Below are 11,827 nucleotides of genomic sequence, written 5' to 3' on the forward strand. Positions count from 1 at the left end.
ACGTGGCTTATGGAAGCTTGGCCAACGTTAGTGACAAAGGTGAATGTCACTAACGTTGGCTTCCCTTTTGCTTCCTAACGTTAGAAGCCACGTTAACTAAGTTAACGTGGCAACTAACGTGGCCAATTATGAGCTTGGTCCAACGTTAGTGACAAAGGGGAGTGTCACTAACGATGGCCTTATTGTCTTCTTCCACGTTAGAGTTCACGTTAACTAAGTTAACGTGACTCTTAACGTGGGCTATGATGGCTTCGAGGGCGTTATTGGCGATTACTTTTCTCATTAACTTTGCAAGTTAGCTCCCATTCCACGTTAGAGGTTACGTTAATTAGATTAACGTGGCTGCTAACGTGGTTCTTCCTTGCTTCTTTTGTCCTGAAATCAAGCAATAAAGTGCATCAAAGTTCTAGTCCAAGTCATGAGTCATGCATCATCCAATTTATCATATAATTTATGCAAAATCCTCATGAAATCATGTAAAGTGCACAATGTATGCTTGAATTAAGATGTAAGTAAATATCTACCCAAAACTAACTTATTTCTAAGAAAATGCATGAAACTACCCTAAAAACAGTAAAGAAAAGGTCAGTAAAACTGGCCAAAATGCCCTGGCATCACAACACCAAACTTAAAGCTTTCTTGTCCCTAAGCAAGTGCTGGAACAAGAGAATGATGAATGGAATGCCAAGAGAAATGAGTCATTCTTGTGGAAGTCATGTCTCTGGTTTTGTGGTGGTTTCATGCATAGCAACTTAGGTTCATTCCTTCACTGGCTTTCAGACCTTTATCATGTCCTAGAATACTCACTGTGATTGCATCCCATGAGACTTTTATTCATTGATCCTTTTGTTGTCATTTCAGGGCTTATTTGTGTTCTTAGGCCAAGTGCTCTGTAAGGGGGCAACTCTTTAAAATAAGCTTTCAGCCAACACTCCCGAACCAGTTGGTTCAAGGTGCTAGGTGTTGAAGCACCCCTAAGGACTTACTTCCTCAAGTCTCTCCCCCATACATACACACCACAGGCACATGGTTTATTTATTTTCTTTCCTTGAGGTCTTGTTATCCAGCACCTCTTTGGGTTACTAAATGTTCTGTAGCAAAGATTGCTCTTGATAGTGGACTTTCAGCTGATAATTCCGGGTTAGTTAACTTAAGTTACCAAGTGATAAAGCACCCCTGAGAGCTTAGTAATCCAAGCAGATCCTTGGTACAGGAACACCACAGACACATCCCTCAAGACTCAAACCCTTGGTGCCTAGCTTCTTTTCTTGCTATTTTTCTTTTATTCTTCAACTTTGATTGTTCTTTTCCTTTTTCTTATTAGGATCTTGTTATTTAGCTAGTCTCATGGGTATGTTCAAAGCATAGTATTCATGACAGATAGCTGTCTTCCCACCTTGTGGTTGAACCAACTTAGCTAACTTATGACCACACCACAAACTCAGGAACTTACTCCATAGTATGAACTTCACTCTGGTCTTTTATAAAACACTCATTCTCTTTTCATTTGATTCAAAAGGGGACAAGCATACAAATAAGCAAGGTGAAGATGCAGCAATGACATTCAGACTAGCAAACACAGCCCTAATCAACAAAAAGTTTAAAAGACAGAATTGAAAAAGGTTCAAACTAACATGGAAGCATGTTCTATTTCATACAAGATCTTCCTTATTTAAAGCATAGAAAAAGATGGACCAAAGAAGGAACTCCACCACCTTTTACTCATGTGGTTGCCCATGCTCTCCTCCTTGCTTGTCCTCTTTGTGTCCCTCTTGAGTGCTCATACTCCCACTCCCTTTGCTCTTTCCAATCAACTTCTTCCAGAAACCACCATCTTCCATCTTCTTCTTTAGTGTTTCCTTCTGCTGTTTCACTTTCCTTTCTTCTTGTTCCACAAAATCTTTTTGAACCTCATCATATGTAGGGATAGCATAGTGTAGATGATGCATATGACTAGACATGTAGTTCAACTTGGCTTGAGTGTTTACGTTGAACTCCTCCCTATGTAGTTGCCGTCCTTCATTAAGAACAGTGAACTCATTGAATGCTTTCATCTGAGCTATTTGCCGCTGATTGAGTTCTTGCAAGTGCTTATCTTGACGTTCTTGCCTCTCAGTAACTTGGTGGATGGATTGAGTGAGCTAGGAGTAGTGTTCCTGTTGCTGCTCCATTTGTTGTTTCTACCACTCTTCTTGTTGGCTCATCCAGTTGGACTGAAGGTTTAGTATTTGCTCTTGTCCTTCCATATGTCTCATCCCCAAATCTTCAATGGCTCTTAGAAGGTGATTCATATTCAAGTTGGCTGGGTCATGATGTTCCTCTTGTTGATATTCTTCCTGATGAGATTCTTCTTGATGAGCTCCTTCTTTCGCTTTTTGCTTTCCTATTTGGGGTCTTCTTTGTTGTTGGGCGGGAGTAGTATAGATCAGACGCTGGAGTGTAACTAGCCTCCCAAGATTCACCCAGTCTGGATTGCTATCCTCGAAGACTACCTTGGCTCTTGTACACAATCTGAGAATAGTGCTGGGGTACCAAAGCCTGGCACCCGGATCAACCTTCTCAGCTGACTCTTGAATCCCCTCAGCTATGAGTTCATGCACATTGATTTCTCCACCCTGTACTAGGCAATGTACCATAGTCGCTCGATTGATATTGACCTCTGAATTATTTGCAGCTGGGAGGATAAACCTCCTTACGAGTTCAAACCATCCCTTGGCCTCTGGGCTAAGGTCTCCCCTCTTGATGAATCGAGGTCTCCCATCTGCATACCTCTCCCAGCAGCTGCTATAACACAGATATCAGTCACGATTTCTGTGAGCTCATCATTGTCAGGGCTCTTATTTATCCTTGCATGATAACTGAGCTCATCAAAATGTGGTAATTTCAGGTGAAGAGTTCTTGTTATAGCATTTGGGCTGATGTCCACCTCCTTTCCTCTTACGTAGCTTTTGAAGGTTGGGGCCTTGGTTTTGTCTTCTCTAACCACATTTGCATAAAACTTTTTGATGAGGTTTGCATTGATCTTCCCCTCTGGATTCGTGAGCCTTTGCCACCCTCTTTGTTCAATTTTCTCCCGAATATGTGGGCACTCGTCTTCATTGATTTGGAAGGTTAACTCGGGCAGTATCTTTTTGAGCTTTATCTGCTCAAATTCTTGTTCATGGAATGCAGTTTTGAATATCTTCTGATCGAAAGGAATGCTCTCCATTGGTTTCTTCCTCTTTTGCCTCTTGGAGCTTGATGATGCCATCAACTTGAGTTGCTGTGTGAGGAGATTGGAAGGTACGGATAGATAAGGAATTTGGTTGGTTAGGACGAGGTGTGATGAAGGAATTTTGGATGCCGGAAGTGTGAAGTGTGGAGAGTGGGAATTCGAGTGTGAGGGGTAAGTACGCACTAGGACTCACTTATATAGGGAGATGATGAGGGGATGAAAGGTATGGATTGATGTGGAGGTTGTTGGATGGACGGATGGGGTTTTGCAGAGCATGAGCACAAGGATCGTCATCTTTATGAGGGCTATTGGTTCGGTCTTCAAGGGTCTCCTTTCTTCAATGTTGCATGGCAACATTTTCCAATACATCCCCCTTTGGTGCATGTGTGTTGTATCCTCCTTTTGTGGTGTCCAAACCTTCTTCATTTAATTGTCCAATCAATCCTCTTCAATGCTCCTTTCCTTTTCCCTATAAAAATAAAATAAAAAAATCAATATCATAAAAAAAAGATTTAAACTTTACGGCTAGAATAATAAGGAAAAAGAATTAGATTGTTTATTCATGACTACTAACTAACTAACTAACTGTGCATCCTTATATGCATATTCGTGGCACCTTGGGTGACACCAAACTTAGTTTGGAGCATTGTGATGAAAAAGTCTTTGTTCAAAGCTACAAGACTAGCATGCTCTGAGTTGCATTCATGCTTTCTTGGCATGCTTTGAACACCAAACTTGTTCTTCACTATATACTGCATAACAAGGATTTCACCAAGTGTTAGTCAAGCTTGGGTTGGAATTCATAAAAATTGACTTATTAACTATTTTCTAAAAGCATATAAAACATGGGTTGCCTCCCATGAAGCGCTTCTTTAGAGTCACTAGCTTGACGTTTCGCCTTCATCAGGGAGGTCGATAGTGCTTCAAGTCTTCTCCTCTGGCAGTAGACCTATATCCAGTAGTTGTATCAATGATCTCTACATGTTCCAAGGAGAGAACTCTGTTGATAGCGAAGACCTTAGGTAGCTGAGATGGCACAGTGGGGAGATCAGGGGGGATATCTGGGAAGTAAGCTGAAATCACTTTATCCCCTGGAGAGAAGTCCTCTGTAGGGATCTTTTTGTTCCTCCACCTCCTTGGTACCTTCTTCTTTGTTCCTTGTGCTGTTGTCTTACTCTTTGTGGCCTCTTCTTCTAAAGGAATTTTGATGTTGTCTTCACATGCCTCTGGTGGTTTAGGTTCTTCCAGCTTTTCCTTGAGCTGTGACAGCTGCTTGTTTCCTTGTCCATCAACCAAGGGAATCTCCGGATGAGCTTGTTGTTCTTCAGTACTCATCTCTTCCTTCAGTATCTCACTGTTATCCTTCCTTGGTTCTTTGTTCTCTTGATCTGTTTCTTGTGAGTGTTTGAAAACAGTGAAGGTGAGCTGTTCATCATGGATCCTCAAAATTAGCTCCCCTCGCTCCACATCTATGAGTGCTCTGGCTGTAGCTAGGAATGGTCTTCCCAATATGATTGGGTCAGTGTAACTCTCTTCCATGTCCAATATGACAAAGTCTGCTGAGAGGAAGTATTTCCCAACCTTTACCAACACATTTTCCACCACTCCTATTGCTTGTTTTTGAGTTTTGTCAGCCAGCCTGATGACTACATCTGTGGGCATTATCTCATTGATCTGCAGGCTTTTCACAAGGGATAAGGGTATTAAGTTGATGCTTGCTCCCAAATCGCAGAGTGCTCTATCAAACATTGTTTCTCCTATGGCACAGGGGATATGAAAACTCCCTGGGTCCTTTCTTTTTGTAGGCAACTCTGGTTGAATGAGGGCGCTGCACTCCTTGTTCATCACTATAGTTTGGCCTCCCTTGAGTGAGCTTTTCCTGGGAAGCAGTTCCTTCATATACTTGATGTATGCAGGCATTTGTTGGATGGTCTTGATGAATGGTATGTTTACATGCAGAGAAGCAAACAAGTCAAGAAATCTTGAGTATATTCTCTTCTCCACAGCACCATCGAGTAGTTGAGGAAATGGTGCATAGAGTCTCAGCAGCTCCTGTTGTGAGATTTTTGGTTCTTGGTGATCTTTTTCCTTCTCCTCTGCTGAGGTATCTCCAGGTTGTTCTGACGGCTTGTTTGGCTTGTCCTCAGTCTCCTTATCACTTATAGTGACCATCTTGCAATCTTTCCACCTTACTTTCTTTGTTTCTCTTCTCGGATTTTTCTCTGTGTCACTTGGGAATCCATCTGTAGGTTTGGGAATCTGCTCAGAGAGATACCCTACTTGAGATTCCAACCTCTTGATGGTGTCTCCCTGGTTCTTAAAATTTGCTCGCACTTCCTCCTTGAACGCCTTGTTATCTTGAATCTCTTTGCCTATGCCTTCAAGTAGATTCTCAATCCTTGAGAGTCTGTCATCAAATGATGGGTGATTGGGATTAGAAGTCGAAGGATGAGGAGTGTTATTTTGGTTTTGATATGGGTGTGGAGAGGTATTGTCATGGTGGTGTTGATATGTTCTTTGTGTGAATTGTTGGTGAGCTGCATTGTTGTTGGGGTTGTGACGTCTCTGATCTTGGCCTTGATCTTGTTGATTCCCCCACCTAAAGTTTGGGTGATTTCTCCATCCAGGGTTGTAGGTCTTGGAGTATGGATCATGGTTTTGCCTAGATGAATTCCCAATGTAGTTGGCTTGCTCCTGACTACCCTTTGCTTCTTCATTCACTCCTTCTTGGGTTGCTGATAAAGTGGTGATTGCTGCTACTTGGTTCCTCTCCATCTTCTTGGTGAGGTCAGCCAGCTGCTTAGTAATGAGCTTATTTTGGGCCAGCAGAGCATCTACATTGTTTAGCTCCATCACTCCTCTAGTGTTCCCTCTTTCAGAAGCATAGAAATAGTCATTTTCTGCTACAGTCTCAATGACATCTATGGCTTCTTCAATGGTCTTCTTCTTGTTCAAAGATCCCCCGGATGAGTGGTCTACTGCTTTCTTTGATTCATAAGAAAGGCCTTCATAGAAAATGTGTAGCTGCACCCATTCATTGAATATATCTGGTGGACACCTCCTTGTCAGGTCCTTAAACCTCTCCCATGCTTCATATAGAGTCTCACCATCTTGTTGCCTGAAAGTTTGGACCTCAGCTCTCAGCCTGTTGATTCTTTGGGGAGCATAGAATCTGGCTAAAAATTTGTTCACCACATCTTCCCAAGTTGTCAAACTCTCCTTCGGAAAAGACTCCAGCCACTTGGCTGCCTTATCCTTGAGTGAGAATGGAAATAAGAGCAGTCTATAGGCGTCATGATGAACACCATTAGACTTCACCGTGTCACATATACTCAGGAAGGTGGTTAGATGTTGATTGGGGTCTTCTTGGACTCCTCCGAACGAACGAACAGCTGTTCTGAACAAGGGTGATGAGCTGCGGTTTTAGTTCAAAATTATTGGCATGGATGGTCGGCTTTTGAATGCTACTTCCACAGTTTCCTGGGTTTGGATTGATGTAAGAGCCTAAAACTCTTCTCTCCTCCCCAGCATGATTTGCTCGACCTTCTCTGCCATGGTTGTGAGCTTCTTCTTCATGATGGTTTTCCATGTTTTCTTCCATGTTTGGTTCAAAGTATTCCTCCTCTTGCTCGGCACCCACTACTCATTTTTCTCTTGCTTCCCTCCTTAATCTAAGGAAGGTCCTCTCAAGTTCTGAATCAAAGGAAGTTGAAGCCTCGCTTCTTCTCCCTGTCATAAAACTAACAAAGCACAAGCAAGGAAAATAGATGCAGAAAGTATTTCTGTTAGAATTACTGTTAGTGTGAGTGATGCAATATATCAAACAGTTAGTGGGTCAGTGAATTGAATTGTAAATAACTAAAAAAAAATGAAAAAGTAGGGGGAGGGGGAGAAATTAGCTAAAACTGAAAGTAAATTACTCAAACAGAAAATTAAATCAAACAAACTAAAAATGCTCAATCTAGTTATCCTCCAATTTAATCATTGTTGATTCAAAATCAATCCTCGGCAACGGCACCATAAACTTGATACGCAGAAAACTTGTCTCGCAACAAATTTCCTTCGGCAAGTGTACCGAATTCGTCGTCAAGTAAAAACTCACAATAGAGTGAGGTCGAATCCCACAGAGATTGATTGATCAAGCAACTTTAATTAAAGGAATGTTCTAGTTGAGCGAACCAGAATTTGAGTTGAGAATTTCAAAAAATTAAATGGCGGGAAAGTAAATAGTGGTAACAGTAAATGCTGGAAATAAAGAGCTGAATGTAAATGGCGGAAAGTAAATTGCAGAATCTTAAATGGGGATGGGGCAATTGCTCATAAAAGTAAATGGCAGAAATTAAAGAGAATGGGTAAGATCAGAAATGGGGAGTTCATTAGGCTCAGGAGATGTTGCGTTCTTCGGATCAAGTTCATTTTCATCTCTTCCTCAATCAATGCATTCATTGATCTCCTTGGCAATCTTAAGTGATCGAATTACAATTCCTTGTAATTCAATCTCTCAAATCTTGATCAATAGCCAATTCCTTGGTCAATTGCTCATGAGAAGAGCTGAAGTATGGTCAATGATTATACCACATGCATTTCCCAAATCAAGTGTTGGAAGGATTATAGTCACATATCCATCCACACCCAATTTGGTCCAGCATGAGAAAGCATTTCTAGCATGATCCCTTCATTCCTCTTTCAAGGTTCAGAAGAGATCCAAGTATGAATAGCTTCTTTTCCAAGATAACTACCCAATTGGATGAAGATCGAAAGCTTTCTAGTAAAATCAAGAGAAAAGATAGAAGAAGGAGAATGAAAACTAAAATTGATCCATCAAATTACAACAGAGCTCCCTAACCCAATGAAAGGGGTTTAGTTGTTGATAGCTCTGGAAAATGAAAACAAAGATGGAAAATACATGCTGAAAGTAAACTAGAAGTGCAGAGAAAGTAAAATACAGAGAGTAATTCTAGGCCAAAGGCTCCCTAAAGTTTCCAGCTCCCTCAACTAATTCAAAGCTACTCCTATATATACTACTCTTTTGATCTTCTAGTTGACTCTTCAAGTCTTGGGTATGGGCCTTTGGATCCTAAGTTTGAAGCAGTTATCTTCTTCATTGGGCTTAGCTGTGCTTGCAGAGGGAAAGTGTGAAGTAGGTAGGGACTTTTAGCTCAGGACGTTAGTGGTGTTAACGTTAAGTGAAAGTGTGGGTTCGAGAACGTTAGTGACAATCACCTTTTTCACTAACGTTGCTCACCCAAGTATGAGCCACATTAACCTCAACGTTAGTGGCACAAACGTTGCCACTAACATTGCCTCTTGGTCCTTCGCACACGTTATTGGAGCTTACCTTTCCCAATAACGTTGATAAGCCTCCCTCTTCCCTACGTTAGAGTCCACGTTAACTTTGTTAACGTGGCTCTTAACGTAAGCTTGCCAATCCTTCGAGAACATTAGTGACACTTACATTTGTCACTAACGTTCCAATGTGCCCCTCTCTCTCACGTTAGAGTCCACGTTAACTAAGTTAACGTGGCTTCTAACGTCGTCATGCTAGCCATCTCCAACGTTAGTGACAAAGGTGAGTGTCACTAACGTTGACTCATTACCTCTTTTTCCACGTTAGCTTTCACGTTAACTAAGTTAACGTGGGAGTTAACGTTGCTCATGGTGGCTCTTGGTGGTTCACCCCAACGTTAGTGACAAAGATAAGTGTCTCTAACGTTGGCGACCAATTGCTCTCTCCACGGTAGCTTCCACGTTAACTAAGTTAACGTGGGAGTTAACGTGGCTTATGGAAGCTTGGCCAACGTTAGTGACAAAGGTGAATGTCACTAACGTTTGTGATGACAAGTCGTCTTAGCCTAGTTTCACTAGCCTTTTTCTTTTGTTTTCAACTGAATTATGCACTTTCTTGAGCCATAAGCAAGCCAATTGGGTAGATTTTTATGTTTCCTTTGATTTAATCAACCATGTATGAATTCATGCTATTTCATGAGGTTTTATGCTATAATTGTCACATATTATGAAAGAATGAATATCTCATGATTTTGAGCATAGCTTTGATGTGTTTGGTTGATTAATGATAGGTGAAGAAAGCTTGGAGAAAGGTTGAAGCAAGGAGGAATGGCTAGGAGGAAGAGAGGACAAAAAGTTTGAGCAAAAGTTTGCCTCAAACTTTAGCTCAAACTTTTGGATTAATTGAAAATGAACCAGGAAGCAAAAAGCTTGACCAAAAGTTAGCCTCAAACTTTTTGGCTAACTTTTGGGCAAAAGCTGGAGCAAAAGTTAGCCCCTAACTTTTTGGCTAACTTTTGGCATGAAAAACACTCCCTGGATGAGCAAAAGTTTGCGCCAACGTTAGCCCCTAACTTTTTGGCTAACGTTGGCGCCATGAATAAGCAAGGGGAGGCCAACGTTGGAGCAAAAGTTAGACCCCTAACTTTTGCCCCAACGTTGGTATCAGCAAGGAAGGGTGCTGATGTGAAAAGTTGGAGCAAAAGTTAGCCCCTAACTTTTACTCCAACTTTTACTCAAGCTTTCATGATTCCAACCCGGTTCAATTCGGTTCTTCTCCAAACTCCAAGAGCAATCAACCAAGGCCTCTATCAACCCAATTTCATCAAGAGCAAAGGCCCAATTGAAGGCTTGAAGACCATTTGAAGAAAGTGTATAAATTACATAGGATTTAAGTTTTTAGAGAGCTTCCCTTTTAGTTTTTCAGAATAGCTTTCTTTTCGGTTTTGCTTGGAGCTCACTTTTATTTTTCTTAGTATTGTTGTTTTAATTCAAGAGAATTTGGGAGGAGAATTGATCTCTCTTCTTCCTTGTTCTTGCCCAGCACTCTTTACTTTTCTTGTCTTGGATTTTGGGTGGAGAGTTGAAGAAATTCTGTTTCAATCTCACCTTGGGATCTTGTTTAATTTTCTGCTTAATTGAATTTCAGTTTCGGTTACTTGCTTCTTCATCTACTTTCTTTGCAATCTACATTTCCTTTGCAATTGTTCTTGTTGGATCTAGGAAGGCATTGGGATCTAGACTTGGTTTTCTAGTCTCTTGGGTCCTGAGATCTGGATTTCCCATTTCCCATTCCCTATTTACTGTTTTCATGCTTATTTACATTTCTGTTTTAAGATCCGGTTTGATTCAAGACATCCTTTACTTCTCTGTTTGTTACAATTTACTTTTCCTTGTTTAATTCCTGCAAATCCAACTCCCAATTCCCTTTACAATCCAAGCCATTTACATTTCTTGCACTTTAAGATTCTGCAATTTACATTTCTTGCGTTCTAAGTTTCTGCCATTTAATTTCTTGCTCTTTAAGATTCAGCACTTTAAATTCCAGTTCTCTTTAATTTCATGCAATTCATCCATTTCCTTTACTTTCTATGCAATTTAAATTCTGCAAATCACAAATCTCTCAACCAATTCTTGATTCGCTTGACTAAATCAACCACTAAACTAAAATTGCTCAATCCTTCAATCCCTGTGGGATCGACCTCACCCCCGTGAGTTATTATTACTTGATGCGACCCGGTGCACTTGCCGGTTAGATTTGGGTGTTTTGGAGAAATTTGTTTCTCTACGAAAATATCCCATCAAGTTTTTGGTGCCGTTGCCGGGGATTGATTAGATTGACAATGATTAAGTGAAGTGGTGATCTAGATCTAGCATTTTTCTTTTCTGTTCTTTAATTTTCAATTAACCCACTAACTGTTTGAATTTTTGCCTGAGATGACTGAAACTTCGCTTTAGCAACAAAGTGAAGTTTTCCAGGAAATTTCTGGCTCTATGCAATGCTCTTGCTTACACAAGAGAAGCAATTTCTGCCACTAATCTCCCAAGTCCATCAACTGTTTGATACTTTGTGCCAGCTAACCTTTTGAATCACATTCTGAGCTTGAAAATATTCAATCATCACTTGAATTGTTTGTGACTGTGCAGATCATGGAGGAAAGTAAGAAGGCTATGGAAAGAGAAACAGAGAGAAGGAAGCCCATAGCAAGAGAAGGAAACCTAAGGCAACAGAAGCCTCAACTTCCATGAGCACAGAATGAAGGATGTCAAGCTAGTGACAATAAAAGAGCGCTTGTTGGGAGGCAACCCAACCTGAGGTAGTTTTCTTTTCATATCTATTTCAATAAAAAGTTTAATTAGTTTTATCTATATTGCAAGAAGCTAAGTTTGGTGTTGCACACCAAAACAATCTAAGGGAGAATGAAGGATTCTAAGTTTGGTGTTCCACCAAAATCCCATCATAAAACACATTCTCACTCTCTGCATAATGCTAGCTTCAAGCATTTAGATAAACTAGTTAACTATTCTGCCGTTTCCTAGTTTTCAGTTTTATTACTTTTGAAAAAAGAAAAAGAGTTTCACACATGGTTAATCTGATGCATGAGAACCATTGGCAAGGTACTAAGTTTGGTGTTCCCACACCAAAGTAAGTTCAAGGGCCCACAAATAAATCATGCAAGCTAACCATTTCTTCTTTCAAGTGCTTGGGGAACAAGCAACTTTCAATATCACTGCAGAGTACCATACAAACTTTTGGAGAGATTAGGCATCATCAACCAAAGAGATGAAAGATGAATGTGAAGGCCGGCAATGATGATGATGAGAAGA

At 40.7% G+C, this 11,827-nt stretch overlaps 1 non-coding gene across 1 annotated transcript; it reads left to right on the forward strand.

Moving 5' to 3' along the window:
• The first annotated feature begins 6,254 nt into the window (after window positions 1-6,254).
• Window positions 6,255-6,361, forward strand: LOC148571984 (small nucleolar RNA R71). Its single transcript, XR_015908527.1, has one exon. It is a non-coding gene; the product is annotated as a small nucleolar RNA R71 (small nucleolar RNA).
• Window positions 6,362-11,827: the final 5,466 nt, after the last annotated feature.

Source organism: Arachis ipaensis, chromosome B3 (genome assembly GCF_059453495.1).
Source record: "Arachis ipaensis isolate K30076 ecotype BB chromosome B3, ASM5945349v1, whole genome shotgun sequence".
NCBI classification, from domain to species: Eukaryota; Viridiplantae; Streptophyta; class Magnoliopsida; order Fabales; family Fabaceae; genus Arachis; species Arachis ipaensis.